A 27,305-nucleotide genomic window follows, 5' to 3' on the forward strand; every position below is an offset into this window, starting at 1 on the left:
AATCAGTAGTGGCTTGCCTGTGTCTTTGATCTCTCCTTGACTTCCACCTATGGGGGACAGTTTACTTGCAAACCAAGATCAATATAAGTTGGTGTGTTTGTTTGTTTTTTTTAAGATTTTATTTATTTATTTGACAGAGAGAGAGAGATCACAAGTAGGCAGAGAGGCAGGCAGAGAGACAGGAGGAAGTAGGCTCCCCGCTGAGCAGAGAGCCCCATGCGGGGCTCGATCCCAGGACCCTGAGATCATGACCTGAGCTGAAGGCAGAGGCTTAACCCACTGAGCCACCCAGGCGCCCCATAAGTTGGTGTGTTTTTTTGGCTTCTCCCTTTGAACCAGGTTGTAATATTTTAGCAGGGTCCCCTCATTAGTAACAAGCTAAATAGAATCTCTGACACTTGTTCATTTTATATCCACATAGGAACCATGATGTTACTATTCTTTAAAAAAAATATCCTTTAATAAGGATATGTATGCTATTTCATTCATCTTTGCATTCCGTATGCCTATCCTGAAAGAAGATGTATAGTCAATGTTCATCAAATAGGGGTGCCTGGGTGGCTCAGTTGGTTAAGCCTTGTACTCTTGATTTCAGCTCAGGTCATGATCTCAGGGTCCTGGGATGGAGCGCCCACATCGGGCTCTCTGCTCGGTGGGAGCCTACTTCTACCTCTCCCTCTGCCTGCCTCTCTGCCTACTTGTGATCTCTCTCTCTGTCAAATAAGTAAATAAAATCTTCAAAAAAATATTCATCAAGTAGAACTGACACGGGATTTAAAATATGTGGGGGGTTCGAGAGAAGGGATCTTGCAATCCGAGATGCAATTAGAACTTGGTCTATCTACTGAAGATCTTAACAGAGCAATAAAGAAGGCTAAGAGTCCCAGTGTAAAGTCAGCAGTATTTTGTCTGCGGGAGGCACCTGCGGCCTTATGCATTAAGACCCAGACCCCAGCTGGTTTTTGCTTAGAAGGAAATGCAACTACTTTGTGGCTATGTAGCCAGGAGCAATTTTCACCATTTACAGGATGCTCAGGAGGCTTTCGTGGGAGGTGGTTTATTATTAGCATTAGTAATCCTTAATGCACGTCTGCTAGCTACCCCAGATAGTCGAAGAGAGAGTCATGCGCTCTCCAAAGGCCTATGTGAAATGCTTCAGACCACAGTTTAGATTCAGACCAATCTAGGTTGAAATTTCAGTATGTACTGGCCACATGACCTTGGGACTGGGGAGGGTTATTTGCATGGAAAGCTGGGACTAACGCACAGCAGGACTCAAAAAGAGTAACACTTCCATTTCAATCATTAGACAATTGAGGCAAAGTTCTATTTTTTTTAAAGGAACATTTTATTTGACAGAGAGCGAGAGTGCACAAGCAGGGGGAATGGGAGAGGGAGAAGCAGGCTCCCTGCTGAGAAGGGATCCCCACCCGGGGCTCAACCCCAGCACCCTGAGATCATGGCCTGAGCCAAAGGCAGATGTTTAACCGATGAGCCACCCAGTCTCCGCCAAAGTTCTCGATTTCTGATGACTCAGAAATCCCAAGGAAATTCGAAAGAGAAGACAAGAAAGAGTGTAACTGGTTTATTTGAATGAATACTCTAAAACTGGTTTCATTCATTGCTGTAGTAGTTTAATGTTCATTCAGGCCCCTGCCTTCCATTCCCTACTGGAAAGCTGACGCCATGAGGGGTCAGGGAAGGGCTTTTCCAGCATGTCATGGTGAGTGAATGTCAGCAGAGACATCAGAACTCAGTCTCCCAGCCTCTGCTGTAGATCTCCTTCTGAAATATGGCATCGACTTCCAAGTCCCAAATGGAGGGCAGCAGAGCAGCTCTCTGCTTTAAACAGCCCATCAGAACACAGAACACTCCTCTGAAGAGAAAAAATAAATAAATAAAAACACAATGCAAGCAGACAGGAGATGTAGGCGTCACTATCACTGTACCTGAGCCCAGCATTCTGGACCTGAAGTCCCTAAGATTCTGTACAAGGCCACGGACTGCGATGGCCTCAAGAAGCTGACCTCTTGGCTCTTTGTCAATTACAACAACCGTTTTTAGAAATTTATTAATGGAGCAATGATTCTACAACATCATGTTCAGTAAAATGTGGGAATCAAGCTCACCCAGTTCATTCCAGGATTTCGGCTGCACTTTTTTTTTTTAGAAGAGTTATTTTTTTAATTTTTTATTTTTTTTAATATTTTATTTATTTGACAGAGAGAAATCACAAGTAGGCAGAGAGAGAGAGAGGAGGAAGCAGACTCCCCGCGGAGCAGAGAGCCCGATGTGGGGCTCTATCCCAGGACCCTGAGATCATGACCTGAGCTAAAGGCAGAGGCTTTAACCCACTGAGCCACCCAGGTGCCCCTTTAAATTTTTAAATTAACATATAATGTATTATTAGCCCCAGGAGTACAGGTCTGTGAATTGCCAGGTTTACACACTTCACAGCACTCATGATAGCACATACCCTCCCCAATGTCCATAACCCAAGCACCCTCTCCCTACCCCGCTGTCCCCAGCAACCCTCAGTTTGTTTTGTGAGATTAAGAGTTTTATGCTTTGTCTCCCTCCCGATCCCATCTTATTTCATTTATTCCTTTCCTACCCCCCAAACCCCCCATGTTGCCTCTCAACTTCCTCATATCAGGAAGCTCATATGATAATTGTCTTTCTCTGATTGACTTATTTCGCTAAGCATAATACCCTCTAGTTCCATCCACATCATTGCAAATGGAAAGATTTCATTTCTTTTGATGGCTGTATAGTATTCCATTGTGTGTGTGTGTGTGTGTGTGTGTGTGTGTGTGTGTGTATACCACATCTTCTTTATCCATTCATTTGTTGGTGGACATCTAGGTTCTTTCCATAGTTTGGCTATTGTGGACATTGCTGCTATAAATAAGGGGCACATGCCCCTTCAGATCACTACATTTGTATCTTTAGGGTAAATACCCAGTAGTGTGATTGCTGGGTCATAGGGTAGCTCTATTTCCAACTTTTTGAGGAACCTCCATGCTGTTTCAGGCTGCACTTTTAATGCCATTTCTACTAGGGATCAGTGTGTATGTGTGTGTGTGTGTATGTGTATGTCTGCACACACACGTGCATTTCAAGTTTCTCTTTTCAACATTACAGTAGGTATTTGGGGAATAAAACAGAAGGGAAAGACTTCCAACCCCTATGAACTAAAGACCTAATAAAGAAACATCTCTGTCCACAAAAAGGTCTGTTCAAACAGGTTTATAGCAACTTTGTTGATAACAGCCTCAAACTGGAAATTGTCAGGTGTCTCTCAACAGACCGGATAAACAAACTGTTACATATCATATTCATGTAACAGAATATTACTCAGCAACAAAAGGACAAATGACTGATACACAGAGGAGAACGGATGAATCTTAAAAACCAGAAAGAGAAAAAAAAAAAAAAAAACCTTCGCACAACAGAGTACAAATATATTATCCAATTTATTTGGAGTTCTACAATAAGCCGAACTAATTTGTGATAAACAAACTACTGGAACTGAGTAGCCTGTGTGTGTGTGTGTGTGTGTGTGTGTGTGTGTGTGTAAGACAGGGAAGCATCGACTAGGGAGAGACAGGAATTACGGAGGGTGAAGATAATGTCTTATATCTTGGTTGCCCAGATGTACTTATTAATCAAAACTCAGTGAATTTACACTTAAGATTTGTATACTTGAATATATATAAGATTTATATTGAAAGAAAAAAAATGTAGCTAAAGTAAAAAGAACTCTAATTAGAAGCATACATGGGGGGAAGTGTAAGAATGCCTGCAGTTTACTTTGAAATGTGTCCCAACTTGAACAGATTGGTGGAAGGATAGAGAGATACATAGTTGTATAGATGTGTAACAAAATGTCTAGTGGAATCTAGGTGGTAGATATACAGGTTTTCATGGTTTTACAGGTTTGTTGTATGTTTGAAATTTATCATAATAAAAATATTGAGAAAAACCCAGTGAATTTAAGGAATTTAGATGGAATGAACCTTATCACCATCATCACTATCATCACTACTATATCCAAATATTCAATTTGTTAGGAATCCACTTTGGTTCAGATGCCTTCAAAATATTTATTAACCAAAAATGAATCTTGGGCTGTAGATAGTATTTCCAACTCACATAGAAGGGAAATTAATTTGCTTTAAGTCACCAGCTAACAATGGCTGACCTTGACTTATAATCTATACCAAGTTTGTTTTATTTGCCTCTTTGCTTATTGTTGCTTTTGCTCTCCTTAGGGCCATCCTACTTCCCAAGTGTGGGTGAAAAAACAACTCAAATATACTGTAAGCTTCTACAGACTCAAGTTTGAAGTTTTGTTGTTCAGATTACAGGATACATTAGATAAACAGAAATATGAATTATTAACCTGTACACTAATTCCATGGAGATATATGGATAAATTAGCAAAGAGAGCTAATTTGAAGTGGACATTCACATGACTGATGTTGTTTGTTCTGCAAATGGCTCTCGACGTGTGAAGTCAAGCATAGGACAGGAGCTGCTAAGCTCGTTTTGGGAGGCATGGGAAGACTGTTAGAGGAAGATAACGTCGATATATTGCAATTACCCACCTGAGTATAATATAGAGAGCCTGTCACTTTTAGAGAAAACTTTTGATAATACATTTGCACCTTTGTTAGGCTGACAGATGAAAGATGCGTAAGGGTGTTTTGGATCATGAGTCATATCTTTGCTAGCTTGCCAGTTACCTTGGAAGGCAAATTTGCTCAGTGACTTCATGCTTGGTGACTTCACTTCCCAATTGCTTTAGGTTCTATGAATCTAGAATGCAATGAGTTCTTGTCCAAGTGTCTTGAGGAAAAAATTGGCATGCACTTGGTATAGTTCAAAGAGAACGAGGAGCAGTGTCCTGACCTAGAAATTTTGCTAAGTGCCATTGGTACCTGGGAATGTGCCGAGTTGCTATTAAAGAGATAGGCCAATATTCAGAGTGGTGAGCCCTGTGTGAAGTCTTTTTTTTTTTTTTTTAAAGATTTTATTTATATATTTGACACAGAGAGAGATCACAAGTAGGAAGTCAGGGGGTGGGGGAAGCAGGCTCTCTGCTAAGCAGAGAGCCTGATGTGGGGCTCAACCCCAGGACCCTGAGATCATGACGTGAGCTGAAGGCAGAGGCTTAACCCACTGAGCCACCCAGGTGCCCCGAGCCCTGTGTGAAGTCTTAAATATCATCTCTACTTACGCAAAGGTACTAATCAATACTGAGGCAAAGACTGGTTAAGATTCAAGCACTGGGATCATAAAGGTTTATACTTAATGCAAGTACACTGTTCCTCCGAATAAGATGTCATAGGTGGTCTAAGTCGCTGCTTCTTTGCATTCAGCTAGAATTGATCAACTCAACTAATCAATACTGATGATGTCATGGCTACGAGCCCTCTGACTGCCTGCTAATGACATTGTAAGAGAGCTGGGCCAGCTCATCAGAGCTGCCAACAGGATATTTATTGTAAACAAATCGAAAATAATGATAGTTATACGGTGAACTTTTTGGGTGAAAATACTAAGAACCTTTGCTCTGGTCCAATCAGTCTTCAGAAAATTGACTGCCTGAAAAATGACACTACAATCTGATGAAGAACTAAGTTATGAACTCAGACCTCCTGAGTCCTTGTATACTTTGCTATAATTAAAGTATTTTTAGTTATGCTTCTTCTCTCATAGAGAATATATGCTAGGCAAGTCACTGAGAGGCTCTACGTTTGAGATCCAGTCAAATGTCTACAGCATGTGACCTCAGCTTCTGGCCATGATGAAATAAAAGAAACTAGATTTATCCTCCCACAGCTAAAAGAGAAAAATACAACCAACATATATGTGCCAATGATTTTCAGGCATTAGACAATTGATAGCACAGTACTACGATCCCAGAGAAAAGGGACATAAATGAGGTAAGGTCGGTGATTGTCCCAACTTACTCTCTGGAGAATTTCTAGTCCACAGCCTGGGGATGGGGAGACCAAGCAGAGCCCGATGGCTTCTCTTAGTTGGGGAAAGATTGGGGAGGCCAAAGTAGCCATAATTTGTGTGCATTGAGGGGGCAGTATACAGAGGAAAGATCAACATACAGAGAGACAGGAAGAGAGGAGAGATACAGAGATCTACAAATGAGTCCCCTCAGGTGTTGAGCTGAATGCTAATTAGCTCACGAGTACAAGGAAACCCCAAGATCAGGAAAGAATCACTGGAAGTTGCAGGTGAAACAGTCCCTCAAGTTCATACCGGGCCAGAAATAGTTCAAGTTTCCATAAGACAGTAAGGCAAGATTTCCTAATACAAGGGTTAAAATCCTTGGAGAGTTTAACCCCAGATGAGAGATTGTTTCATAGCTACCCAACAAAGCTTAAAAACAACCCTCAAGAGAAGCAAACTATTTCCAAGCAAACTTAATCTGCATTCCAGAAAAAAAAAAGCTCCAGATGTTTAAAGGAATAATCATTTAAAAAATTCAGCACCGAGCAACATAAAGTTTACATTGCATAGCATTTTATCAAGATTGACAAGGCAGGCAGGGAAGCAGGAAAAAAGACCCATGGCAAGTAGGGAATATTGAATGAATAGAAAAAAACCTAGAAGCAAAACAAATGGCAAGAATTAGTAGACAAGGAAGATAAGCAGTAGTATCAATAAATTCCCAACATTTAACAAAGTGGAAGAGGGGATGAACAGGAAGGAAAAACAAAAGATACACAAAGAACCAAAATCAAAATTTTCAAAATGAAAAATAAAATGTCTGTTGAAAAAAAAAAAACATTCAATAGGATTAATAGCAGGTATGATATTGGAGGGAAAAATTAATTAACCTGACCACATAGAATGAAACACACGGAAAATAGAAGCCTAAAGAAGGGAAGAAAATGAGCAGAGCATTTGTGAGCTCTGGGGACAACTTTAGGTGGCCTCACACATATACGTGTATTATCCATGACTGTAGTAATTGTATACACGTATAGTTCTCAAACTGAAAATAAAACTAGGGTCGGGCGCCTGGGTGGCTCAGTGGGTTAAGCCTCTGCCTTCGGCTCAGGTCATGATCTCGGGGTCCTGGGATCGAGCCCTGCATTGGGCTCTTTGCTCAGCAGGGAGCCTGCTTCCCACCTCCCCCCTTCTCTCTCTGCCTGCTTCTCTGCCTACTTGTGATCTATCAAATAAATAAATAAAATCTTTAAAAAAAAAACCAGGGTCATAAAATATTTGAAGAAAGGATGTTTAGAAATTTTATCTTAACCAAATTCAATGAAAACCACAAACTCACAGGTTCAAGAACCCTCAACAGTTTCTGCATTACACGCTTACTGTGAGTGGTAATTAGGCAGGCTAGGAGGTCTCTAGATTTATAACCCTGGCCTCCTGGTGTTCATGTTCTTGTGTAATCCTCTCTCCCTGCACAGGTGACGAATTTATTGGTTTGCATCTAATAAGCAGAATATGGCAGAAGTGATAAGATCTCATTTCTAAGATGAAGTTACAAAGACAATGGTGGCTCGACCTTGGTCTCTTCCATTCTCTCTTTGATCACTGTGGCCATAACATGGGGATGCATGGGCCACCTATGGAGGAGCTCATATGTGAGGAATTATGGTCTGCCAACAACCATTTGAGTGAGTTTTGAAACAGATTCTCCAGCCCCATTGGAACCCTGAGATGACTGAGACCGCACGTGAGATGCTGAGCCAGATACATCCATCCTAGCCACACCGGGATTCCTGCTCCATAGAAACTCTGACATCAGGGCGCCTGGGTGGCTCAGTGGCTTAAGCCTCTGCCTTCGGCTCAGGTCATGATCTCAGGGTCCTGGGATAGAGCCCTGCGTTAGGCTCTCTGCTCAGCAGGGAGCCTGCTTCCTCCTCCTCTCTCTCTCTCTGCCTGCCTCTCTGCCTACTTGTGATCTCTGTCAAATAAATAAATAAAATCTTAAAAAAAAAAAAAGAAACTCTGACAACATAAAAGCTTGTTGCTTTGAGCCATTCGGTTTTTAAGTAATTTGTTATGTATCAAGAGTAAGTAATTAACCCATTGGGTATATGCATGAATTTCAAATAAAAATCTTATATTCTACAGTTTATGCTTGAATCGAGCACCATAAAAAGTGTGACTGGACTCTAAGGGGCAGAAACATCTGCAAAACAAATGAATGCATGAAAGACAAGACAGGTACCCCAAAAATGGTTTCATAAAGATGAAAGCAACTGTTCTTGATTAAATCTTTTTACGATTGGCAAGGATATTGCTATGAGAGTTCTCAGAAGGAGGGATTGCTCCTGTTTGAGAAAAGAGGGGATTCTTTTAGGAGGAGACAGTATTTGGGACCTTGAGAGGATTGAATTTGACTACATTTTGCTGACAATGAATCTAGGCACTTGGAATGAAAGAATCGGTAAGGACTGATGGGAAACCAAGGGGTACATAAAGGGAACCATGAGCAGAATGTAAATGAGAAAACAAGAGAAAAGATGCCGAGGGAATCAATGCTACTCTTACAGGCAGACCTCCGTAACTTTTGTTTTGAACTCATGTTATGGAGATATTGCATAGTAACATAAAACATTAATCCTTGCGAATAACTCTTATTGTTATACCTTCCTTAGTCACATTGAACATATGGTATCTTCCTGAGTTGAAGTTACAGGCAGGACCTAATGAACTTTCTTATTCTCAGAGAGTAACAGTCCGATAAGGCACAATATTAGGTTACTAATCTCTTCCTTAGAGTATGTCTGCATTTCAAAAAGCTGCAGTGATAGGCACACCTCAAGAGAAATGTGATCACAAAGAAGAAAAATCCATTTTCTTGTCTGCCTTACATTACTCCTATACTTAGTATGAACTTTGATTATATGGGGCCCCTTTTACTTATTGTCTATATTATTTATCTTCCTACTTTGATTTTCTTGACCTGATGGTTTATAGTAGTTTTCCCTTGCCAATTTATTTTTTTTTTTTAAGATTTTATTTATTTGACAGAGGGAGATCACAAGTAGGCAGAGAGGCAGGTAGAGAGAGAGAGGGGGAAGCAGGCTCCCTGCCGAGCAGAGAGCCAGACGCGGGGCTTGATCCCAGGACTCTGGGATCATGCTCTGAGCTGAAGGCAGAGGCCTTAACCCACTGAGCCACCTAGGTGCCCCTTTGCCAATTTAAATTCTAGCTTGCTTTTTCATATTGTTCATTGATCACTCGATTTCTCATTTTTAATTTCTGCCCTTTGGAGTCCAGTCACACTTTTTATGGTGCTGTTAATTCCATCCTTTATTCTCCAGCCATGTTTCATCATTAAGTGACCATGGAAGTTTCCAGCTTATTGGGGACTCAGGCTTCCTTGAGCATACCTTGCTAAAATGTACACTTCAGAGCTGTATAAAACAGGAGCAGGAAACAGCACAATGATCCTATATGCATTTTAAAGATTTTATTTATTTGAGAGAAAGAAAAAGAGAGAGCACACAAGTGGGGGGAGGGGCAGAGGGAGAGAGAGAATCTGAAGCAGACTGTGCTGAGGAGGGAGCCTGACTTGGGGCATGCTCTCTGAATCCTGAGCTCATGACCTGAGCCGAAACCAAGAGTCAGATGCTTAACCAAGCCACCCTCACATCCCCGACTCCCCCACACGCATTTGGGGGCACCTGGGTGGCTCAGTGGGTTAAAGCCTCTGCCTTCTGCTCGGGTCATGATCCCAGGGTCCTGGGATCCAGCCCCATGTCGGGCTCTCTGATCAGCAGGGAGCCTGCTTCCCCTCCTCTCTCTGCCTGCCTCTCTGCCTACTGTGATCTCTCTCTGCCAAATAAATAAATAAAATATTAAAAAAAACAAACACAAAAACCCGCATCCCCGACTCTGCCACACGCATTTGAAATGCAAGGTGCCTGGGCGGCTAAAGGTGGTGTCTGCCTTTAGCTCAGGTCTGATCCCAGCGTCCTGGGATCGAGCCCCAAGTTAGGCTCCCTACTTGGCAGGAAGCCTGCTTCTTCCTCTCCCACTCCCCCTGCTTGTGTCCCCTCTCTCACAGGGTCTCTCTCCATCAAATAAATAAATAAAATCTTTCAAAAAACAACAACAACACTGTTCCTCTGAGCCTACTCCTTCTGACTCGATTTGCAGCTCTCTTTAATTTAACAAAATTGACATTTATGGCATATACCAAAATATAGTTTGTTCAGGTGAAATAACATGATGTTAGGATTTGCTTAGAGAATCAGAGAAGTGATTAGTTTTTATTACTGGGGAAGAAATATAGAGCATGTAAGAAAGGAGGCAAATGTAAGCCTGTAAGAAATGACACAAAACTTAACAAAGGCCCAGGGTGTTTTAATCACTTTTATGGTCATAGAGCTTGAATTCCTGCCTTAGGTTTAGGAATGTCTGATCATGTTTTAGCACTGAATGTGTGTGGTAAACCATACTCAGTTCGATATATAAGGCTTGGATTTTTGAATGAGAGTTACTGAAGCGGAACTCCTATTTTGCAAATTCATCAAGTAGGGACTAGTTTCACAAAACCTATCAGGAATTAGGAGGTAAGTTTGTGACTTACATTTGGAGGGTGGGTGCAAAGATCATTGTAAAAGGTTCAAAACTATAACCAAATTTGTCGGACATTGAATCAGCTGAGAAACTCTCTTTCCTTTATAATCTAAAGTATATTTTGCATTTCACTGAATAGGTTTTTATCCTTTCCATTCTTCATTTTAAAATCAGCCTAGCAGGAAGTTCAAAAGACCAAGCCAAGCTATTTTTTTTTAAAGAATAATCTCTTAACAGAATGTAAAAATTTTGAATATAGTTCAATATAAGGTGTTCCCTAATAAGAAAAAAAGGTTGAGCACATATATACTGGGAATTAAGAAATTCATTTAGCATTAAGGTCATACTTCTTACTATTTTATTCTCTATTTTGGGCCCAGATTTTCTCAGGAAGATACAATAGTCATTATAAATATAAACCTAAAAAAATCAGTAAAGCTGGTGTTTACCAAGTTGGCTTGAAAATATTATTAATATGCACTTAATAAAGCCCCATGTATTTCCTGACTACTTTTCAATCCATTAATTAGTGATTCTGTATTTTCTTTGTAGGTCATCATTACAGCCAGTAATTGGAGGCTCGATGAGTGAAAACTTATTCAAATTATATGTCCCAGCACTCACAAATATAGGCTGGAGACTTCCAGTCCAAAATTTGTTAATGCCCTTGACTAAAAGTGTTATTATTTCTTTCCATGTATCTACATTTTAATTTTCTGATTACCCGAGTAATAGTACTCAAGTAACCGGAAATATTGCTAGATGGGTCTGGCTTCATTTCCTGACTTGATCTCCTGCTGGTTGAGCCTGTGTTCTTTGCAGTGTGTGCTAAGACTCAGTCATGAGGATCTCTTCTCTCAGCCCTTGGGGCTGGGCAGAGTCATTGTGTTTGCTAATTCCCTTGTATATTTCCTGCCTGGGCTCCTGCACCTGACTCTGTACTTAACTTTCTGGACCCCACAGGTGCTGCAACTAGTCCCATCCTTCTGACATGCTGTTGTGCTTATTTGTTTCCATGGTTTCCCCCTTCAACAAACTGAGAGCCCCTGGGGGGCAGAAGCAATCTTATTTATATATACCCACTGTGTTTACCCAGAGCTTGACATATTGTTGGTTAGGGACAGAAACAGCCACCTGACGTCTAGCCACCTGCCTTGTATGGCCAGAACAGAGTTAATAAATGAATTCAAATGGCCAATGTGTGGGAGTCTCTATTTTTTTTTTTTTAATGGACAGTCACACATATATTTCATCAGCCTGGCCCCTGTAGGCATCCTACTCTGTGGTCCTCCTTGAGCTACTCAATATGTTATCATTTTGTGAGCGAATGTGTCAACAAATGTACATCTAATTGCACAGAAAATTATTATTCCAATAATCCGGTTCTGGAAATTCCTTTAGTTTCATCTCAGACTTACAGCAGTAAAGGTAGAAAAATAAAACTTTGTTATACAATGTACCAAAAAGCACTGCAGAGGGGACCTCTCTGAGCATTCTAGTAATCAAATCAGAGAGGGAAACCAATTCAGTCGTGCTATTTGCAGAATTCAGGGGATGCAAACAAACCCATTGTGTAGAAGAGCCTAGGTTTGCATTCCCGAGAGGACCAACAACTTCTACCTTGGATCATCTAAAACAAGCACCAGGAGTTTAAGAACAATAGCCCTGGCCAACATTCCAGGTGCAAATTCAACAATCCATTTCTCAAGACCAATTCCAAGATGCTCTAAATTAGGGCCAATGACAGCACACAAGAGAACAATCCAACAAAGTGACTCTGTGTGGGGCCACAGTGATGCTGTACTGTTTGAAATGCTCTCTTGCTCTGGTTTAATCTGGGGAAAAAGCTTAAGCACGAGCTCACCGGATGGAATTCAAAACCAGACATAAAATATTAATGATGACGAAGTATTCTTGAGAAAGGTTAAGCTTCACCTGAAAAAGTAAGTTTGGGTCTGCTTTAATTATCTGATAAGTAGGGGACTAAGGTTCTAAGGTTTACCCTACCATGTTTTCAATAATTTTAACTTTTTAAAAGGTGAAAGATTTATGCGATCTGAAGAGAAACCAGAGTATAATTTTAACTTTTTAAAAGCAACTATTACCAGATGTTCATCTTGGCCATAAAAATTCTCACCCTTGAAAACTATAATGTCTATGAAAATGTAACTTTGAGCAACTTACTACCTGTGAACATTTCCATTTAATTAGCTTGTGTTAAATACATGACTGGATATTTGAAATAATTTGTTACATAGGTGTATTATTAATAAGACAACTAGCTGTTGGTGTTGGTTTCCGAAGAAAAGATTTTATAATAAGTCTTACTTCTGAGCAATTAGAAAGGAAGACTCCTTTTCTGTTAGGGCCACTCCCTTTGTTCAAGAAACTGAAACCCTACCAACCACTGCTTAAAAAATTTTTTTTCTTACCAACTGCAGGAAAGCATGTAGTTAGTTAAGTGGCAGAGTTAGGAGTGAGTCACTGAGTGTGGTCTCTCTACACCTGCCACTATAAAAAGGGGATATGTTTTCTATAAACTCTCAGGACAATTATATGATAGGAAGAAACCAAACTGAGCAAATATAATAACAAAGACGGTTCGTGTGAACAATACAAAGAATACCATTTTCTCAAGGCCATGTAGCAACGTCCATATGTTTCTTTATGGCACTCACTAAACATTGGCCACTTGGATAGTGGATTAAATTTTGCCTTAACCATGACATGGATTTCACCTCCTGGAAGGTCTAGATCTCTGTATTTATATCTCAATTGTTTTCCTACTTCAGCTTTTCTTGCCCCAGTAATAACAAGAAGCACTGATGAAGGCAAATGTGAGGGATGCTGGGTGTTAAGCTTTTATGTCACTGTTAGCAGAGCTCACAAACTGTTTTCTTGGGCACCCAAGGGGTTCATACTCTCAAGATGAACTCTGAGTCCTCTGAACGGAGCTGGACTGGACTGTTCCTCTGCACTTACAGACAGGAAAATCTCCTTTAACTCCCCGGGCAGAGATCCTTGGTGACTATAGCCACCAAACTTGTCCTATTTAAATTACTCTTGTTCGTTCAGACAGGCATTTCGACATTGCTAACATACCTCCACGCAGTGCTTCTGATACATGACGGGAGACATCAGCTGCGGTGGCAAAGGCGCTCGTGGGATCTGTAGAAGACACATCCGCCATTCAAAATGGAAAAGAACAGTTGAAATTATTACATCGCCATGCAACCCAGCATGTGTTGTCTAGCACCGAAGAGCAATTTTATCTGGCAGGAGTCTCATCTAAATGTGGACAGTGAGAAATCCCTGCCTCGAAGATCAGATTCTCAATAGAGTTGTTTCTTCAAAGGCTACATATCTTGACGTTCATGTGAATTACGAAGGCAAGACTGAGTAGAATGGAGATTTTATTTTTTAGAAAAAAATAAATTATGGCATCATGGACAGTGCCTATAAAACTTGGTTCAGACTTGCTTATGTCAAGAAATTCAATGTCACGACAGTGTATTGAGAATTTATCCCCCACATATGTGAGTCTAGCAGCTGTTCTAAGTGCTTCTTGTGGTTACACAGTGAAGTCAAGTTAGTTAAAGCAATGATATTATTTCCTGGATGGAACATACTAGAAAGAGGCAGGCAATATATTTGAACAAGTGAAAAAGAAAAAAAAAAAAAAAGAAAAAGCAACAAAAAAAAACCTTCAAGGAAGCTTGATAGAAGAATATATTGTGGTAAGAGATGAGGAGGTATGACCTTAGATTTCTGTCTCTTTAGATGTTTCACTTTCTGCAGCATTTAATGATTGAAAAATGCTGTTAGTCATTTTCAGCCTGTGGTTGAGCTACAGGAACCACAGAACAGGAACCCCATTGTGGCAGGGGTTGGAAGCAAAAAGCTTTTATGTGTGGGTTCACTTACTATTTTAATTCCGTTGTATTATTAGTGGCCTTCAAAGCTATGGTTACTTTCCCTATTTACTGTTCTTTCCCTTCTTCCCGTATCCTTTATGTCCCCTTCTCCTTCCCATTACCTTGCCTCCCTGAGGCAGGGGATACAGCCTGCTGGGAGGCCACCACAGGAAAAGCCAGATTCCTTAGGCTCAGGTGACTCTGCTCTGACTGCTACAAACATGTTTCATACCTTCAAGGCCGAGGATTTCATGGCTCTGAGGCTAATTTTTCTCATCTTTTTTTTTTTTAAAGATTTTATTTATTCACTTGACAGACAGAGATCACAAGTAGGCAGAGAGGCAGGCAGAGAGAGAGGGGAAAGCAGGCTCCCGCGGAGCAGAGAACCCGATGTGGGGCTCGACCCCAGGACCCTGGAATCATGACCTGAGCCGAAGGCAGAGGCTTTAACCCACTGAGCCACCCAGGCGCCCCTAATTTTCCTCATCTTCAACCGGGGGATATTATGAACTGTTTCATAGGTTTGTGAAAATTAAATGGGATCCCGTGTTGTAGGCGGAGCCCCGAAATCGGAGAGCGGTGAGCGGTTCTGTTCGTTCACTGGGAGCCAGTCCTATATGTCTTCTTTGCGTGAAGACTACAGCTCCGCTTCCAAGTTGTCTTGTGTTCTAAATGTTCTCCCTCCTGGCCACAACAGCTCTTACCACGCTGTTACTCCCATTAGCCAACGCTTTATAAGTGCGGATCCGTGGGCCAGGACACAGCAGTTAAGTACTTTATGTAAAGCACTTAATTATTTCTCAGAATCTATACAATAGCTGTTATTTGAATCCCCACTGATCAAAGACAAACTGGGAATTCAGGGACATTAAGTGAACTCTTGGGTTTATACCATCAGTTGCCGAGGCGGGACTTGATGAGGTCTTTCTGACTCAGAGCCTAGGCTCTTTTTTTTTTTTTTAAGATTTATTTATTTGTCAGAGAGAGAGAAGAGAGAGCGAGCACAAGCAAGCAGAGTGGCAGGCAGCGGCAGAGCCGAACGTAACCGCTTAACCAGACTGAGCTACCCAGGCGTCCCGAGCCTAGGCTCTTAACCACCAATTACACCAATTAAATTCTCCAGGTGACAGGCCACCCACTCCCATCACCTGCAGAACGCCAGGTCTGTCCCACACTCAGTTTAACTCGTATAACTCTTGTATCTAATTCCTGCTCTTCCAAGGGGGTGGCGGGGTGTGAAGTTCTGACCTCCCCGGAGGCAGGGATCCTGTCCCCCCTGTCTCATCCTAAACCGCCGAGCGTCTTGCAAGGTAGACTCAGCACACAGGAGACACAGGCTCCTTAGTCGAGGGGGAAAAGAAACCGACCAGGCAGAGATCAAGAGTAAATAATAGTGCAAGAAGAGTACAGCAGGAAAAGGAGAGGAAGGTGGAAGAAAATTCATGGGAAAGGAACCAAGGGCAAATATTTGCTGAACGCTTTAGGGCCAGTCATGGGACCCAAGGATCTCTAAGTGTCTCCGAGTAGGAGTACTCAGCGCACGGAAATCGGCCTAATCTCTCCAGATTAGGCTCAGCAAACAAAGAGCTCAGCGCGTCTGGGTGGCCGAACTTGCAGCTACCGTCCTGCAAACACGACAGGGGCTTAATGGGGTGCCTGGTTCTGGTACCTCCTGCCCGGGTCAGGGTGGTAAAAACGCAGCTTGCTCTCCTCACTGATCCCTTAGGGAGCGACGGCACCAAGGGGGCATTCCTCTGAGTATCCGCGAAGACACGTTACTCAGCCATTACAAGGTAATGCTGCTTTCCTCTTTCCTCACTTTGAACACAGACTGCTGGGGCGCATCTTCCTTTTCTGGCGAGCCGAGCCAGACCAGTGCGTTAGGAGCGATCTCTTCCTCTTCGCCCCGCCGGGGCCCAGGGGCAGGCACCCGCGGAGCCGCCGGCCGCCGCGCCCGCGCTTAGGTGGGAGGTGGCTCCAAGGTGACGCGCGGCCGCCTCCGCCCCCTGGAGGCGGGGCTGGCGGGCGGGGGCCTAGGAAGTCGGACTGCGCTGGAGGTGCCCCCGCCCCCGGCGCGTCCCGGCTGTTCCTGTGCGTGCGAGCGGCGGCAGCGGCGGGTCCCGGCAGGTGAGGGGCGCGCGCCGGCTCCGGGGCAGTCCCCGGGACGTGGCCTCGGGCAGGTGAGGGCGGGGTCGGGCTTACCTTGCAGCGCGCCGAGGTGAGGCGTTGGGGACCCTGAGGGTTCGGGCTGGGAATTCACCGGAGCTCCTTCCCCGGAGCCGCGGCTTCCGGAATCCGAAAGGTGTGCCAGGGACGGGAGGCAGAAGCCCGAGGGGGGCAGTCCTGGAGAGCGCACGAAGGGTGGGCGGCTTGCCCCAGGAATTCTTGGCTTTTTAAAGGATACACCTTTGGTCCCATCGGGGCGCAGTGGAGTTAGTCACGGCCACCGCCTGGGCTCTTTCTGCAGAGGTCAGCCCCTCGTTTGTGTGGGATTTCATGCGCTCCCTTCGCGGAGACCCGGAGGTTCAACTTTGGTTCCTAGCGCAGGCATTAGCGCAGCTGCCCAGGAGAAGAAAGCCTTAGGATAATTGTGTGGGGGTTCGAGTCTTCACGTTAAAAACAAATATCCCAGAAAAACAGAAAAAACGCAATACGGTGATAGTGGTGGTGAACTTGAGAGGCGATGGCTTCCGCAGTGAGTTCCTCAGCGCGCGGTCCATCTGCCAAGCAAATGGGGCGCCGAAGGCTTTTAGACATGGTTGGGTTTCCATAAACGGGTTAGAACATCTGAAGGAAATTCCGTGCGATGTCTGAAGGTTTCAGCGGCGTGCAGGTAGGTACTTACCAAAGTGTGGACTGGAAGTGACATTGGCAGGGGCCACTTAAGAGTTACCAAACAGCTTCCAGGTGAACTTTGGAACTTTACAAAAACCTGCTTCCCAACACACTGAGTGGCAAACAGGTCTATGGGTTATGATTCCCATTAGCATCCATTTTTCGCTTGGGTCAGCAGCATTTAATTCAATACGTATTTGTTGTATGTCTTTTTTTTAATATTTATTTATTTGACAGAGAGAGATCACAAGTAGATAGAGAGGCAGGCAGAGAGAGAGAGAGGGAAGCAGGCTCCTTGCTGAGCAGAGAGCCCGATGCGGGACTCGATCCCAGGACCCTGAGATCATGACCTGAGCCGAAGGCAGCGGCTTAACCCACTGAGCCATCCGGGCGCCCCTGTCTTTTTTTTTTTTTTTAAGATTTTATTTATTTATTTGACAGAGAGATCACAAGTAGGCAGAGAGGCAGGCAGAGGAGGAAGCAGGCTCCCTGGGAAGCAGAGAGCCCGATGCGGGTCTCGATCCTAGGACCCCTGGATCATGACTTGAGCCGAAGGCAGACACTTTAACCCACTGAGCCACCCAGGTGCCCCTGTTGTATGTCTTTTAAGGAGGAACCTCTGTGAGAGCCAGGTTGGCGTGCCCTTTGATAGCACAGGTGTTGATACAAAGAGGCATTTAGGGCCCTCATTCCACGCAGGTGGGTGCTCAGAAAGAGCAGGGGCTTGGGCCACATTTCTTTAATCTCTGGTAATAAGCATTTAAATGCAGGGAGACTGCAAATCTTTGAAGAAGTCTGACATCCCAGCTGACAAGGACTATGAAAACCATCCTCAAAATAAGGTTATTGGGCACTTTATCTTGTTGCGTAAAATACACAACATAGATATTATTCCCCTTATTCAGGTGAGAAACCCAGGCAGGGAGGAATCCAGCAGTTTGTTGAAAGTAATTAGTGGACCTGAGAGCGAAGGGGGATATTTCTGAATTCAAAACCCGTGCTTTTTCACTATTCCATGGTTCTCTGACATTTAGTGTAAATCTGGCAGATTTAATGGAAAATAATTCAAATATATTTTCCTAAAACAATCCATGTCAGTTGAAGTGACCGTTATGAATAAATGAGTATTGCTTTCAGTCTCTTGGTGTGGTTAGACTATAACCAGTCTGGGGCAAGAAGATGAACGGCAGTTTTTAAAATACAAAGTTTATTATGTGTCTTCATTAACATATTTTTAAAGACCAAATATGTCCAAGAGGGACAAATCCGGTAAAACTTTGTAGGCATTCCTTGTGTATTACACATTGAAGTAACAGTTAATTTTCTTATTATTCATATCCTTTAACATAGGTCAGCTTGATTCTATATCTTTCAGATGAATAGAAACCACTGTTTTCACCTAGAAAGGACTTTGTGTGTGTGTGTGTATAAATCTATAATCATATATGAATATATGTAACATTTATTTTAAAAGGTGTATCTGTTTTTCCTTAACTCTATCTCTAGAAGTGTAGAGAGTACTGCCGTGCACTTATGTGGGAAGGAATCCTAATATTCCCAATTTAGCCTTTGAGTGAATGATTCATAACAGCTCATAATTTCTTCAGATTCCTGTCAACCACGAAAATGACTTTCAAATGCAATTATTAGGCTGTAGATGAGAATGAAAATAATGTAATAATTTTAATACGTTATAATAAACAAGATTTAGTACATTTACATTTAATAATGTAAATGTAAACCACGAAAGTGATTTTCAAACTGCAATTATTAGGCTGTAGATGAGAATGAAAATAGTCCTTAGAATTTTTTTAAATTTTTAAAAAAGATTTTATTTATTTGTCAGAGAGAGAGAGCACACGCAGGCAGAATGGCAGGCAGAGAGAGAAGCAGGCTCCTTGCCGAGCAAGGAGCCCGATGCCAGACTCGATCCCACCACCCTGGGATCACGATCTGAGCTGAAGGCAGCTGCTTAACTGACTGAGCCACCCAGGTGTCCCTAGTCCTTAGAATTTTAAATAATATTCCCGACACGGAGAGCACTTGCTTTCTTAAACCCTTCCGTATCATTGTTAGTAATTACACAGAGATAGTGAGGGGTTTCGTAATTAAATTATCTTAAGGTGTTGAAAAAAAGTGTCTTTTTGGGGGGTGAGGTGGGGAAGAGAGTCTTTGCTTGTGTCGAGAGGGTCAGGTAGGCTGTGTTCTGCCTGAGTTGTACTTGGCGCAATTTTTTTGTTTTCATTTCACAGTGAAATCAACAACACACTTTGAACTCCTCGTTAGGAATATTTGAAATCCTGACTAGAATGCGTTTGGTCCTTGGCTTGGTTAAGATTCTCTAATGGAGGGGCCAAGAGTGATGAATTAGTGAACTTTCCAGAAGACCGAAAGGGCCAGGGAGCGGAGTATGCATGAGATGTGAACTGGGCAGGTTTTTTTGTGACACCTGAAAGGCAAATGATTTGGGGATCTTTAAAAAAATACTGTAAAATTAGTTATGAAAGTGAATGCCTATTTAGAATGGCAAAAGAAATGATCACCATTTGCTAGAGGTTTCTTTCTCTTTCAGCTGAGATCCTTTTGGGCAATTTACCAGAAATGCTTACATAAAAACGCTTCCTGATTGCAGCCCTCTCTCCCTGAGAACTCTGAGCATCTCCTAGCAGCCTGTAGCACTCATAGGGGCCTCTGCCAGCCAGAGGCCGGAAGCTGAAGCTCCATTACCGTCAAAGAGTAAGAGGGCCAACCGTGGTTGTAGGCAAAGGATTCATTGTTCACTGAGCAGCATGAAGGCTGGTCGCTGGAGTGGGAGGGATTCTCAGCTTATTGGGGACTTGGGGCATTTCATATCTAGTAAACAGACAAGAGGGAAGGCCCAGAGCTGACTTCTAGGACCTTCTACTTTGCTTGGCTCTCCAGGGAAGCCTTTGGCTATTGGTGCTCCCAGCTCTCATTCTAGGACTCCTCATTAATGGAGGCTTTTCTATGTCCCAGGCCCGGACTACGGCAAGGTCCTATTTGCCAGGGAGCTCCTACCCTCAAGGAGCTGATTTCACTCTGACAGCCCAGGGTCATGGGGCTGGCCTGGAACCTGGAGGGCTCCTGATGGCTTGAGCTGAATTTGGAATTGCTGGTGGAGTTACCAAATGGAAGAGTCCAGGAAAGGCATTCTAGGTGGGTGGAGGGCTGGAGACAGCCAGAGGTTTGGACCCACATACTCTCCTCCATGGATGCAGTGAGGCCCCTTTGGTCAGTGGTTCTCAGCATGTCCTTCCAGACCAGCTGCACCCGCACAACTGGTTTTAACTTACTAGAGATGCATGTTCTCAGCCCCCATCCCAGACCCTCTGCATTGGAAACTCTGTGTCTGGAGCACAGCGATCTGTGTTTTGAGAGGCCCTCCTGATGACTGCAGTGCGTGCTAAAGTTTGAGACCCGGTGCTCCTGGTATTTCACAGAACTGGTTGGGCATAGACTCCCCTGTGGAGATGGTAAGAGGGGAGTGGGATTCATGCTAATGCTAGCACGTCATGACTCTGAGTGTCATTTATGTTGTGATCACTGGCATTTATGGAGCACCCACATTGTACTCAGCCGTTGTGCTAAGGAACAGGAACTCTTTTAATCATGAGTACAACCCCACAAAGCAGGGCTGTTGTCACTTGCATTTAATGTGAGAAAACTGCAGCCCAAAGAGACAAGGGGATTGTCCCCAGGCACACAGCTGGAAAGCACTTCAGCCGGGATTCAGGCACTTTCCCTCTCTTCCGCCTGGGAGAGTTTTCAGCTGCGTCTTTGTTGTGTGCGGGGCTTGTAGGAGAGGCTGGAAGGCAGACTTGAGACTACTTGGACTGGCCCTTTTTAACAATCATCGTCATTTGCTGACCATGTGGGTTTAACAGGTTTTTCTTTAGGGACACATTGCCAGATGAGATCGGTATCATTTTGTCATTCCCTCCTTGTGGGAATTTCTAAAGTTTCAAAAGCAAATGGACACAATTGCATATATGTTGAGCAACATGGATGTTTCCTCCTTCCCTAGTATGGTGATAGGCTTATGTGCATTCCCCCCATGGGTAGAAGGTAGCCTTGTTTTGTAATGTGGGTTTCATATGGGTATTGGCATGGGGACTTTCTTCTAAAGCCCAGCTCCCTGTCCAGGATATGGATGGCTTGAAGATGATGGTGTGTTTGTCTGTGAGGTTCTGGAAGGTACCTAGAAGAGCTGTGCTTTGCATTTTCACATTTTTTTTTCTTTTTTTTGAAAATGATTGTTCTCCGCAACGCTATGTGTTTTGTCATGGAATACCTCCATCATTTCAGGAGGCATGAAAAAGAATACATGTGAAGATGTGAGGACGTGTGAGTGTGCCAAATGGTGGTTTGCCTTTGGGTGTGGACCTCAGGTTACTGAGCCTTCACTTCTCCGCACGCAAATGTTTAGACAGACGTTAATTTGAGTGCAGGGCAGGCAGCAGAACTTAATTCCGGGAGTGCTGGCTGTCTCAGCCATGCATTCATGCATTCACATCGTCATTTGTCGCCTGCCTGGTTGTGCTGAGTGTTCATGCCAGGCACCGGAAGAGGATACAGTGGTGGCTGGACAGATGTGATCCGTACAGACTCGTGAGGACAAACTTGCTCGCAGTGCTATGGCTGAATGGAGTCAGATGCCCTAATTCCCGCAGTGAGTCATCTGGAAAGGAGTTAAGAAGTTATCTTAGTTCAGGAGAGAGGCTGTAGGGCTTGGCTCAAGGCAACAGGGAAGCAGAGGTGTGTGAGGGTTTGAGAGATGATCTGGGAGATTGCGTAGGTGACGGGTGGTTGTGGGAGGATGGGGGCTGAGGTTTGTGACTTGGGCCCCTGGGTTGGTGCTGGGACCGCAAGTTAGGACAAAATTGTTTTCAACAAATAAAAATGAGTTTTGTGGACATTGTGAATTTGAAATGTCTGCATGACTCCAAGGTAGGGATTTGGGTGCATTGAATAATGCAGCAGAGAGCCCAACTGAATAATTCAGTGGGTTGAGTAATATCAACAAATGAATGATGCCATCTCCCAAGGAGAGGGTGGAAGCGAGAAGCAGGTCACAAAGGAAATGTGGGCATTTCCCCTGGCATCGGCAGGGTTGGCACAGATTCCAAGTCCTTTGATGGGAAAGGTGAAAAGGGTCTACTTCCGTTCGTTCTTGAGAGGGTGGAGATAAATCTCTGGCCCTTTTGCGTGGTTGATAGCCTGCGATCTGGCCCGTGGGAGGAGGGTGGCAATGTGGAACAGCAAACAAGGGCTGGCTGTAGCAGGAGTGGCAAGGGCCTTGTTGAAAGCTACTTTGCAGGGGCGCCTGGGTGGCTCAGTGGGTTAAGCCGCTGCCTTCGGCTCAGGTCATGATCTCGGGGTCCTGGGATCAAGTCCCGCATCGGGCTCTCTGCTAAGCAGGGAGCCTGCTTCCCTCTCTCTCTCTCTCTCTGCCTGCCTCTCTATCTACTTGTGATCTCTCTCTGTCAAATAAATAAAATCTTAAAAAAAAAAAGCTGATTTGCAACATTTCAGCTCATGTAATTGTCATAAGGTAAAATGCTTGCCATCTGTCCTCTTAATGGGTTATTTTCTCTTGTTAAAAGTACTCACTATACGGGCGCCTGCCTCAGTGGGTTGAGGCCTCTGCGGCTCGGGTCATGATCCCAGGGTCCTGGGATTGAGCCCCGCATTGGGCTCTCTGCTCCTGCTTCCCCCTCTCTCTCTCTGCCTGCCTCTCCGCCTACTTGTGATCTCTGTCTGTCAAATAAATAAATAGAAATCTTAAAAACAAAAAAGTACTCACTACAAATATCTATCATAAATATTTGTATTTGATAGATATTTATATATCATATCTGATATATCATATTTATTACAAATTAATATATATCGTATTTATTATGTATATCATATTTATTATAAATTAACTGTCGGGATCATTTTGTAGCTCATACAGATCAACCAGTGCTGTTTTGTAGGCACTGCTGATACCAATACCACAAGATTAATTTTTGTATAGAATATTAGGTTTTCGTAGGTGCTCAAAGTTGAGTCCAAGGCTTGTTTAAAAATTGTGTTAGAAAGTGGCTGCGATAAATAAATACATGTCCCTTTATCCAAAAGCTATTAATCGAGCACGCGTTATATGGAGTTTCTGTTGTGAATCAGACAGCTCCCTGTCCGCTGAGAGCTTACAGCCAAGATGGGAAGTCGGACAGCTTTACAGGTACCTACAAGAAAGTGTGCTCTTTGCTAAGGATAAGGCGCAAGGTGCCATGGGAGCCAAGCGGTGAGGGGCGGGGCTGCTTGCGCTTAGCAGGACCCGGTAGCTGGAATGAGCCAGCAGTGGGCAGAGATCCCTCTGCGGCATGAAGCAACATTTGGAAAGAACAGACAGGTTTTCAGAAGTTGCTGGATGGATGCTTTTGAGGAACTGAAAGTTGATGATCAACTTTGTCCATTAAAAGTCAGACATAGGGATGCCTGGGTGGCTCAGTTGGTTAAGCCACTGCCAAAGGTCACCATCCCAAAGTCCTGGGATCGAGTCCTGCATCCGGATCCTTGCTCAACGGAGAGCCTGCTTCTTTCTCTGCACCTGCCTGCCACTCTGCCTCCTTGTGCTCTCTCTCTCTCTCTCTCTGACAAATAAATAAAATCTTTAAAAATAAAAATAATAGTCAGGCATATTCACGAGAAGTTGTGATCTGGTCAGGAAAACTAGAAAAGAAAGTACTAAACTTATCTGCGTGACTGCCCCCACGTTCAGAGCCAGGAGGTGACTGAGGAGATGGTACAAAAATGAAACAAACCCCAATCAGACCAGAAACAAGTAAAAATAATGATTGTGATGATTATATAATAATTTGTGTTTTTGGTGGTTGTGGGGAAGGGGCTATTGGGAAAGATGTTGGTGTGTAGTTTGAGAACTTCTTATATCAGAAAAGGATACTATATTATTACGTAATGTCATATAATGTATATACACATTATAATGTATATATTATATATATAAAATGTGTATAATGTATATAGTATAATTGTATGTAACCAACATCATTATGATTAACAGTCTTACCTAGTGTAAAACAGTGCATAATTATGACGTACGTAGGTTTCTAGTCTGAAAATGACCTTGGGGGTCAGTTCCTCCACCTCTTGTTGCTCTTTCCTGAATGAGGTGGGGTCCAGAGGTGCCGCAGGCTTGCTTACCTTCACCTGGTAAGGACCTGGCCAGGTCAGTCTGTCTGTGAATGAGTCTGTCGCTGTTTGTCCTCCGGCGATGTGCTTCACTTAAGCAAGAATTCTTGTCTGTTGCTGAAACCGGCCCCGTAACGAACGGTCTCTATCTTCTCCCAGTCTTTGTGTCACCCTGTTTTAAAGATTTTATTTATTGATTTGACAAAGAGCGTGAGAGACCGAGGAGGAGGCCAGGCATGAGCAGGGGAAGGAGCAGAGGGAGAGGGAGAAGCAGACGCCTTGCTGAGCAGGGAGCCTGACACGGGGCTCGATCCTGGGACCCTGGGATCATGACCTGAGACGAAGACAGACGCTGAACCGACTGAGCCACCCAGGCGCCCCTGGCGTCACCCTTCTAACTTAACTTCCTCTCCGGTGTGGTTGTCAGGCATTTTGTTACATAGTCGAGTGTTTTGGGTCTTGTAAGAATCTTCTGCGGAAGTCGCTTTCAGCATTTTAGACCTGCCTAAACAGGCAGAATTTCTCTGATGTTTCTTTCTTTCTCTTAAATCTGTTTGGACTGGCACAGAAACGTTTGGCTTTAGCAAGGGATGAGAAAGAAGGTTCTCAGGAAGTTTCAAACTCTGTTAATATTTGAACCAGAAAACAAGGCAGCCCTGAGAAGGTACATGATACATTGTTTCTAAACACCATGAACTCTTTATGTGATTAAAAATAAAAAGTTTGAACAGGTCGGTGCCGCCCTGCTCATTAATAACTGATTGGCGTTTACTTGCTTTGTTAACGACTTCCTTTCCAACTTCCGGCTTTGTTTCCACTTCTGCCTTTGTCACCGTGAGCTCAAGACTGTAAATCAATAATTGAGTGCTTAGTTTTTGTGTTCCTTGCCGTTATGTGCCTTTTCATGGATGGTGGAAGAAGCTTTCTTGGTGGAAGAAGCTTTTTGTTTTCCCTGGTTTATAGGGCATGTGTACTCAGCTGGCATTAATTTCATGTCACATGCCAGCTACCTGGGATTATGGAGGTTCTACTAGGTGGCAGCATCATCTTATTCTCAGGAACCGTGCTGGATAGGAGTTATACCCATTTTATAGAAGAGAGCACTGAGACACAGAGAAGCCATATGAGTTGTACAGGGTCAGCCCATTGGTTGGAATTTTACTTCCAACCCCCTGCCCCCTGACCCTACTATTCCATCCTAAGCCTGGGCTATTTTAACCACTCCGTTCTGACTTATTTTCCGGTGACGTGGTTTAGCCCCCAAACTAGGGAGTCTCCAAGACTCATGACAACTAAGATGTCGGGTATTTCTTTGGCTCGTGGATTTGGAAGGAGCTGCACTGTGCATTCCCAGGCTGAATGCAGAGTTGAACCCTTCATCGCAGAGGCTGCTTTAAAAGCCACATCGATAAAGCTTTGGATTCCTGCTAACCCCTATTCTGGAGATGGATTTGGCAGGATCTTGATAAACACATCAAGTTAGAGCAAATTTCTGCCAGAAGCTTGTGAATACATGAAGCTAGATGCTCTGAAAAGGTCTCTCTTTCCTATCTGACCCAAGTGATGATTTAAAACACAAAATTGTTACAATACATTTGTGTAACAAAGCAAGCAGCCAGTAAGTGTAAACCCCATGGCTAGTTCCACATGAGAACAACCCCAGGAGAACAACTTCACTGTGTGTTTTTTTTTTTTTTTTTTAAACTGATGTCAGCTTTTAAATAGATACAGATGTTGACATTTTAAAATCCAGATAAAATTCTTGTGGTGCTGTTGATTGGATCTGGGTGCTTTTTTGCTGTTCATTCATTTATAAATATCAAGACCAAATGAGATGTTTTAAGGGTCCACAGTGTCCAGATAGCATTGGTATTCTGGTTGATGTGATCTTGGAGTAGTTAAGAGTTATCTTCTGCTGAATGTTCTGCTTATCCCCATGGGGACTTCTGAGATACGTCTTGGGAACCTTTCTTTAATCTCGATGGAGAGTCTGTGCACTTAGAACACAGAAGGAAATTGAGAACACGTATTTCAAGCTCTATTCATTACATTTCCTTTATGACTGCATTTTACCTTTCTGTTGAGGCTGATGTGGTGTCTACGGGAAGCAGCAGGACATGACAAAAATTGCCCAGCATCTGTCCTCATGTTCCACCCATCACAACTTCATGTGCCTTTGAATAAAGCCCTCATCAGTGTTGTCTCTATGCATTCCAATTAGAAGTCAGTTTCTTTCAGCGGCGCCTGGATAGCTCAGTCAGTTAAGCGTCTAACTCGTGGTTTCAGCTCAGGTCATGATCTCAGCGTCCTGAGATCGAGCCCCATGTTAGGGCTCCTTGCTCAGCAGGACGTTGGCTTGAGATTCTCTCCTTTTGTCCCACACCCCATTCACCCCCCCCCCCCAAATAAATACATCTTTAAAAAAAAAAAAAGGAAGTCAGTCTCTTTCTTGATATGCAATGAATGATGAGTTTGTTGTTGTTAAACTATTTTTAATGTAAATTTTGCAGAGCAATTCTAACTGTCTTGTTGGTATAATTTTGGTAGTGCCTCTGGTTTGTAGTAATAACCTCCGTCTAGCCAGATTGAAAACCAGCCCTCGCTATGAGATTTTTTGTTGTTGTTTTATTGTTATTTTTTTGCTAATGGCTGTGGTTGAGAGCTGCCTTAGTGCTTAAAAATCGTTGATTTTACAGCTGCTTTTTCTTTTTAAGATCTTATTTATTTATTTGACAGAGAGAGAGAGAGAGAGAGAGCGCA

The 27,305-nt window shown here is 43.4% G+C and overlaps 1 protein-coding gene and 1 long non-coding RNA gene across 5 annotated transcripts in view; one reads left to right on the forward strand and one right to left on the reverse strand.

The window, feature by feature from the left end:
- Positions 1-1,487: 1,487 nt before the first annotated feature.
- Positions 1,488-16,990, reverse strand: LOC123944496. Its single transcript, XR_006818797.1, has 3 exons — positions 16,695-16,990; positions 13,681-13,746; positions 1,488-1,876 (listed from the first exon to the last, which is right to left on the reverse strand). It is a non-coding gene; the product is annotated as an uncharacterized LOC123944496 (long non-coding RNA).
- The window catches only part of MCTP2 (multiple C2 and transmembrane domain containing 2), a 245,432-nt gene continuing 234,688 nt past the window's right edge, over positions 16,562-27,305 (forward strand). For 2 of the 4 annotated variants that reach the window (XM_046009631.1, XM_046009636.1), the window contains exon 1: positions 16,604-16,672. The gene's annotated coding sequence lies outside the window, so the exon portion shown is untranslated. Of the gene's footprint in view, positions 16,673-27,305 lie in introns of all 4 variants that reach the window. The other 2 variants (XM_046009633.1, XM_046009634.1) reach the window with 2 other exon arrangements.

This window comes from Meles meles, chromosome 6 (assembly GCF_922984935.1).
Source record: "Meles meles chromosome 6, mMelMel3.1 paternal haplotype, whole genome shotgun sequence".
NCBI lineage: Eukaryota > Metazoa > Chordata > Mammalia > Carnivora > Mustelidae > Meles > Meles meles.